The sequence below is a fragment of the Pimephales promelas genome, chromosome 16 (assembly GCF_988280905.1).
Source record: "Pimephales promelas chromosome 16, fPimPro1.hap1.1, whole genome shotgun sequence".
Classification (NCBI taxonomy): domain Eukaryota; kingdom Metazoa; phylum Chordata; class Actinopteri; order Cypriniformes; family Leuciscidae; genus Pimephales; species Pimephales promelas.
In genome coordinates this window covers 7,441,099-7,448,972 of record NC_142784.1, presented here as the reverse complement: position 1 = coordinate 7,448,972, position 7,874 = coordinate 7,441,099, and the positions used below count along the sequence as shown (strand labels likewise).

The 7,874-nt window shown below is 32.9% G+C and overlaps 1 long non-coding RNA gene across 1 annotated transcript; it reads left to right on the top strand.

The window, feature by feature from the left end:
* The first annotated feature begins 5,256 nt into the window (after positions 1 to 5,256).
* On the top strand, positions 5,257 to 7,536 carry LOC120475763 (uncharacterized). The gene is made up of 3 exons (XR_016146808.1): positions 5,257 to 5,676; positions 6,275 to 6,385; positions 6,560 to 7,536. It is a non-coding gene; the product is annotated as an uncharacterized LOC120475763 (long non-coding RNA).
* The last annotated feature ends 338 nt before the right edge of the window (positions 7,537 to 7,874 follow it).

The window sequence follows — 7,874 nt, the reverse complement described above, 5'->3', positions numbered from 1 at the left end:
GTTTATTGAGTATGTTTAGAGTGTTCAAGGTCAAGTACTCGTGGGCCAGAACTATGTTCAGTAGGTCAAAAAGGAACCTATCTATAGCTCATGTAATATCAGAAGGAGTCTAAAAGTTTTTCTTGTTTAAAAACTTTTGAGGACCCTTTGACCAGACATGAGTTAAATATGGACATTCTATATGGCTTAAGAAGCATCAAAAAGAGTCTATGAGAATTTATAGAAAGTTCGAGACCTAGTACTCGTCGGCCAGGACTGGCCAGGGTCAAAGAGGAACGTCTAGGTCTAGGAAGTAGTCTAAGAAGTAGCATAAGAAGTAGTCTGATTAATTTGTATAGAAAGTTCAATATCAGGTACTCTTGGGACACATATTTGTTCAGTCGGTCAAATATCTTCCTGCTCATAAAACATCATAAGTAGTAAATATCAATGTATAGTAACCTAATGATCAAGTACCCTTTGACCAGAAATGAGTTCAAATGGGTCAGATATAAACAATCCATATGGCTAATGGTTCATTATGTAAAATAAGCACTCTTGTATGTCTTCAGTAACATCAAAAGGAGTCAATGAGCATGTTTAGAAAGTTTAAGATCTAGTACTCGTGGGCTAGTTCTGTAGGTCAAATAGGAACCTTTGTATAGCTTATATATCATCAAAAGGTGTCTATAAGCTTATATTGTTTAAAAACTTTTGAGGACCCTTTTGTCAGAAATGAGCTCAATAGCTATACTATGCACTGTAAAGCTCATGTGATGTTTTCTCGTCTGTGCAAAAATAAATTAGTTTGTAAAATAGAAATGCATGCAAAATCACGGTATATCTTTTCATTGCAACGAGGAACAAGTTAGATATGTTATGTAATGCAATGAAACACATCTTAGGTGTTTTCTTTTTATTGCACAGAGGTTAGTTATTGCGTGCATATGCATAACGAGGAACAAATTAGATAGGTCATACAATCCAATGAAACACATCTTAGGTGTTTTCTTTTCATTGCACAGAGGTTAGTTATGGGCTCTATGCACGGCGTTATTTCCGGTGAAGGATTAAGGATGCTCGATAACTTCCGCCGATCATAGAGTCCAATGCAATACCGAGAATTTATATTGAATTTTATACTCCATGGTTATACTAAAGAAACGTTAGTCACAAAAACAGATAAAACAGACACCCCTCGTTGTGTTTATGCTTATTTTTTTAAATTATATTAAATAAACATAACTATAAAATTACATCTAAACGTATGTACGTTTCGTTTCAAAGACGGGAGGACAGTAAATATTGAAGACTCTGCCATAATCCCGTTTTCTCCGGTTTTCCTCCGCTTTAATCTACACAACCGGAAATGGACGAGCATACTTACGTCAAAGGCGGAACTTATGCGTGCATATAGCCCATTGCGTTGGATAGTTATAACTAGGAACAAGTTAGATATGTCATGCAATGCAATGAAACACATCTTAGTTGTTTTCTTTTCATTGCACAGAGGTTAGTTATTGCGTGCATAAGCATAACGAGGAACAAGTTAGATATGTCATGCAATGCACTGAAACAAATGTTAGGTGTTTTCTTTTCATTGCAGAGAGGTTAGTTATTGCGTGCATATGCATAACGAGAAACAAGTTATATCTATCATGCAATGCAATGAAACACATCTTAGTTGTTTTCTTTTCATTGCACAGAGGTTAGTTATTGCGTGAATATGCATAACGAGGAACAAGTTAGATATGTCATGCAATGCACTGAAACACATCTTAGTTGTTTTCTTTTCATTGCACAGAGGTTAGTTCTTGCGTGCATATGCATAACGAGGAACAAGTTAGATATGTCATGCAATGCACTGAAACACATCTTAGGTGTTTTCTTTTCATTGCACAGAGTTAGTTATTGCATGCATATGAATGACGAGGAACAAGTTAGATAAGTCATGCAATGCCCTGAAACACATGTTAGGTGTTTTCTTTTCATTGCACAGAGGTTCGTTATTGCGTGCATATGCATAACGAGGAACAAGTTAGATATGTCATGCAATGCACTGAAACACATCTTAGGAGTCTTCTTTTCATTGCACAGAGTTAGTTATTGCGTGCATATGCATAACGAGGAACAAGTTAGATATGTCATGCAATGCACTGAAACACATCTTAGGAGTCTTCTTTTCATTGCACAGAGTTAGTTATTGCGTGCATATGCATGACGAGGAACAAGTTAGATAAGTCATGCAATGCACTGAAACACATGTTAGGTGTTTTCTTTTCATTGCATAGAGGTTAGTTATTGCGTGCATGTGCATAATGAGGAACAAATTAGATAGGTCATGCAATGCAATGAAACACATCTTAGGTGTTTTCTTTTCATTGGACAGAGGTTAGTTATTGCGTGCATATGCATAACGAGGAACAAGTTAGATATGTCATGCAATGCACTGAAACACATCTTAGGAGTTTTCTTTTCATTGCACAGAGTTAGTTATTGCGTGCATATGCATGGCGAGGAAAAAGATATGTCATATAGTGCGATAAAACACATGTTAGGTGTTTTATTTTTACTGCAGAGAGGTTAGTTATTGCGTGCATATGCATAACGAGAAACAAGTTATATCTATCATGCAATGCAATGAAACACATCTTAGGTGTTTTCTTTTCAGTGCACAGAGCTTAGTTATTGCGTGGATAGTTATAACTAGGAACAAGTTAGATATGTCATGCAATGCACTGAAACACATGTTAGGTGTTTTCTTTTCACTGCAGAGAGGTTAGTTATTGCGTGCATATGCATAACGAGAAACAAGTTATATCTATCATGCAATGCAATGAAACACATGTTAGTTGTTTTCTTTTCATTGCACAGAGGTTAGTTATTGCGTGAATCGCATAACGAGGAACAAGTTAGATATGTCATGCAATGCACTGAAACACATCTTAGGTGTTTTCTTTTCATTGTACAGAGTTAGTTATTGCGTGCATATGCATGACGAGGAACAAGTTAGATAAGTTATGCAATGCACTGAAACACATGTTAAGTGTTTTCTTTTCATTGCACAGAGGTTTGTTATTGCGTGCATTTGCATAACGAGGAACAAGTTAGATATGTCATGCAATGCACTGAAACACATCTTAGGTGTCTTCTTTTCATTGCACAGAGTTAGTTATTGCGTGCAAATGCATGACGAGGAACAAGTTAGATAAGTCATGCAATGCACTGAAACACATCTTAGGAGTCTTCTTTTCATTGCACAGAGTTAGTTATTGCGTGCATATGCATAACGAGGAACAAGTTAGATTTGTCATGCAATGCACTGAAACACATCTTAGGAGTCTTCTTTTCATTGCACAGAGTTAGTTATTGCGTGCATATGCATGACGAGGAACAAGTTAGATAAGTCATGCAATGCACTGAAACACATGTTAGGTGTTTTCTTTTCATTGCATAGAGGTTAGTTATTGCGTGCATGTGCATAATGAGGAACAAATTAGATAGGTCATGCAATGCAATGAAACACATCTTAGGTGTTTTCTTTTCATTGGACAGAGGTTAGTTATTGCGTGCATATGCATAACGAGGAACAAGTTAGATATGTCATGCAATGCACTGAAACACATCTTAGGAGTTTTCTTTTCATTGCACAGAGTTAGTTATTGCGTGCATATGCATGGCGAGGAAAAAGATATGTCATATAGTGCGATAAAACACATGTTAGGTGTTTTATTTTTACTGCAGAGAGGTTAGTTATTGCGTGCATATGCATAACGAGAAACAAGTTATATCTATCATGCAATGCAATGAAACACATCTTAGGTGTTTTCTTTTCATTGCACAGAGCTTAGTTATTGCGTGGATAGTTATAACTAGGAACAAGTTAGATATGTCATGCAATGCACTGAAACACATGTTAGGTGTTTTCTTTTCACTGCAGAGAGGTTAGTTATTGCGTGCATATGCATAACGAGAAACAAGTTATATCTATCATGCAATGCAATGAAACACATGTTAGTTGTTTTCTTTCCCAGGTGAAAAAGACGTTGTATTAAATGTATTAAAAATATATTTGAAATACAAATAGTGTGTTTATAATACATTTGTATTTACAACATGCTTATTTAAAGTGTACTAAAAATGTATTTTATTGCATTTTAGTATATTTCTAAAAAGTATACTAGAAGTACATTGGTAATAAATATATATTTAATTACACTTTTAAGAAATATACTATAGAAAAGCATACTTTTAATGTATTTATAAAAAGTATATTAGTAATATATTGGTAATAAATGTATGCTTTATTATATTTTTAATAAATATGCTAATGATAATTATACTTTAAATGTATTTCTAAAAAGTATATTAGAAGTACATTGGTAATAAATATATGTTTAAATACACTTTTAAGAAATACACTATAGAAAAGCATACTTTTAATGTATTTCTAAAAAAGTATATTATTAGTACATTGGTAATAAATGTGTGCTTAATTATATTTTTAATAAATATGCTAATGACAATCATGCTTTAAATATGTTTCTAAAAAGTGTACTAGAAGTACATTGGTATTTAATTACATTTTTAAGAAATATGCTAAATACAAACATATTTTAATTATATTTAAAAATGTTTTACTAGAAACGCAATGATAATAAATATACACTTAATTACACTTTTAGAAATATGCTAAAAACAAACACAGTTTTAGTGAAGTTTTAGTGTATTTACAGAAAGCATACTTGTTGCTAAATTAAAGTATTTTTGTGTTCACTTCAAGTTTAAAAATTCAAGTCAAGTCCCTTTAATTCCCTTCCTAACATGAAGGCAATTAAACATGTATCGAAATTAATTGTATATTTCTACAAAGACTAGAAGTAGCACTTTAATTATAAATATGTGCTCAGGTAAGCTTTTAAGAAATATACCAAAAACTACCACACTTTTTGTAATACTACCAACACTTAACTCAATGCATATGTATTTCACACTTTATATTATGTGTTTTAGGTTTAACTTTTTTAAATTAATTTGTTATAATTATGAAAAGCACTAAAATTTGACTAACAAGTAATGCACTTCTATACTTCTGCATTAATTAATCAAATAGTCTTTTCCACAAAACAAGTGAATACCAGTACGTGCACACATCAACATAAAAGATCAGGTGTACATACTAGAAAAACAAAATAAATTTCTTAAAGCTTGACTCTTACATTTGTTTAGTCAAAATGAATAAAAAAACTTGTTATAAAGCATGTTAGGTTTATATTAACAGAGTTGTTTCTTTTTTTGTGGATGTTAGTTAATATTTCCAGTTGCATTCATTTGGACCAATCAGAGCCAATCTTTTCAAAACAAGCTTGCCGGCAATCGTCCAATCACACACTGCCATTTGAACTTACATGTTGGGCGGGGCGCGGACAACGGATACTGACTGTCTGTGGTATTCCATTAGCTTCGGACGGATATCTCAACAGAAATCATGTATTTTCCAAATTTTGCTTTGTTATTTCACTGACTCGGACCTAGTGAATGTGGATAGCACCGATCTAATATTAAGAGAACACACGAGCAGATTACCAGGTCGTCAGCTCCCGCGAACAATTTAGCAGTGAAGAGGACAACGCAGAGCTGCGCCGCCACGACATGGACAGAGCAAGATACTGCCCGAAAAGATCTTACTTCTTGGTGGTAAGTTTATTAGTTTAAGTGATTAGTGTAATTGGCTTTATTCTCACTTTGGGTTTAGAAAATATTTTCAGAAGTTGATGACGATGTTCTGTGGATTACTGGCGTTTCTGTTGATTTGACACTAAAGCGAGTTAAAGGACGTCTATCCATTGACGTCTATCAACTTAATTGTTATAGATCTAGACAGTGACATAATGCAACTATAAAAACATTGCACACTGTGTTTTCAGAAAAAAGGTTATTAATGGTGATTACACGACAGGCTTGATTGTCCCTAAGTAACTTCTTGTGTTTTAAATATTATAATATATTTTAAGCTCTAATAAAACTTTCACATTTGTGATATTTAATTCATAGTAAAATCTAATTAATTATTAGTTACTAAGTTATCAGCTGTCACCAACTTGTAACTTTCAATAGAATGTTCTGTCTTTATTAATAATGAATAATTACTTCAATAATAGCGTGGAAGTTACAGTAATGGTTCATTAAATATGTTTTACCATTTAAACAAAATACAAATTATATATGAAGAACACAAACTAGTGTTTGTTCTGCCCTAACTTTGTATAACATGCAACTTTATTTTTTTTTGTAGAGCTTCCAGGGATACTATCATCTCTCAAAGAGGCCCTGGAGTCCATGAAACGAGGTTCATTCAGCTCAAGCCCAAGATCATCTGAGCTGTCTTCCTGAAACCTCAGACATGGTAAGAAAATTCTTTATGATAAAGAAAAATCCTATTTGTTATAATAATTATATCTGACTTTTGTGCATTAATACTTCAGTAAGTGTTCTGAATTAAGTAACAAAGTGACAGCTTTTTATTAGAATTATAAATGAACAAGTTTATACTAATGCTTGTTTTTTTTATTCTTTCCAGATTTCCCTCGGTGGTTCTGATGTCCCCAAAAGAGTCTATGGCAGACTGAACAAGTCACGAACTTCTCTTTTTACTCACGACTTGGCCACTTTACTTTTTGCTATTGTATTTCACTTTGTTTGACTTAAAGGATTAGTTCACTTAAAAAAAAAAAACTTTTGCTGATAACTTACCCACCCCCATGCCAAGATATCCATGTCATTCTTTCTTCAGTTGAAAAGAAATTAAGGTTTTTGATGAAAACATTTCAGGATTTTCTCCATATGGACTTCATTGGGAACCAAACGGTTCAAGGTCCAAAAGGCAGTTTCTGTGCAAACTGTTCAAAGGGCTTTAAACGATTCCAGACGATGAATAAGGGTCTTATCAAGCGAAACGATCGGTCATTTAAAAACAAAAAAAAAAAACAACGTTTAAGTTTTATAAGCTCAAATGGTCGCCATGCTCTGTTCTGTTATGCATGTTCATAACTCTCCTATTCAAACTCGTTCATCAAAATTAACAAATCTTTTTCTGAGTCATTAGGTTCATTCAACGAACGAAATGAATGAATTGACTTGAAAAAAGATTTGTCAGGGCTGCCAACTCTCAAGCATTCAGCACGAGACTCTCGCAATTGAGCAATTCTCATGCTTTCACGACAAATTGACTGTTAGCCATTGGACCTTGAACCGTTTTGTTCCCAGTGAAGTCCATTATATGGAGAAAAATCCTGGAATGTTTTCATCAAACCTTAATTCCTTTTCGACTGAAGAAAGAAAGACATGGACATCTTGGAAGACATGGGGGTGAGTAAATTATCAGCAAAAGTTTTTTTTAAAAGTGAACTACTCCTTTCAGTTAGTTTATTTATTTATTTATTTATTTTTTGTTCTGTTTAATACCTCTGCAAATCAATGCATTTTATGTTAATGTATTTTGTTTAGTTTTCATAATGCTTTACTGATGTAGTGCATTAAAGTTTATCTTTCAAAGAGTGTTTGTGTGTTTTGTAGAAATATTTTTTTACTGGGTTTTGTTGAATTAAAATGTTTAACTGTATTTTTAATACATTAAAATATATTATTTTTATATTAAATGGTTTTTGGAAAAAATATATTTTTAATATGTTAATAGTGGGTCCTATATTGTTCTACAAATACATTATTAATAAGCTGAAATTATATTTAAAATATACTTAGAACGCATTAATGTGAAGCTAAAATATACTAATGCTGTATTTCTAAAATCGATTTAAAGTGTATTAAAATACACTTTAAATAAGTGCTATTATATTACATTAAATGTACTTAAAATGGTTCCATTTTAGCACAAT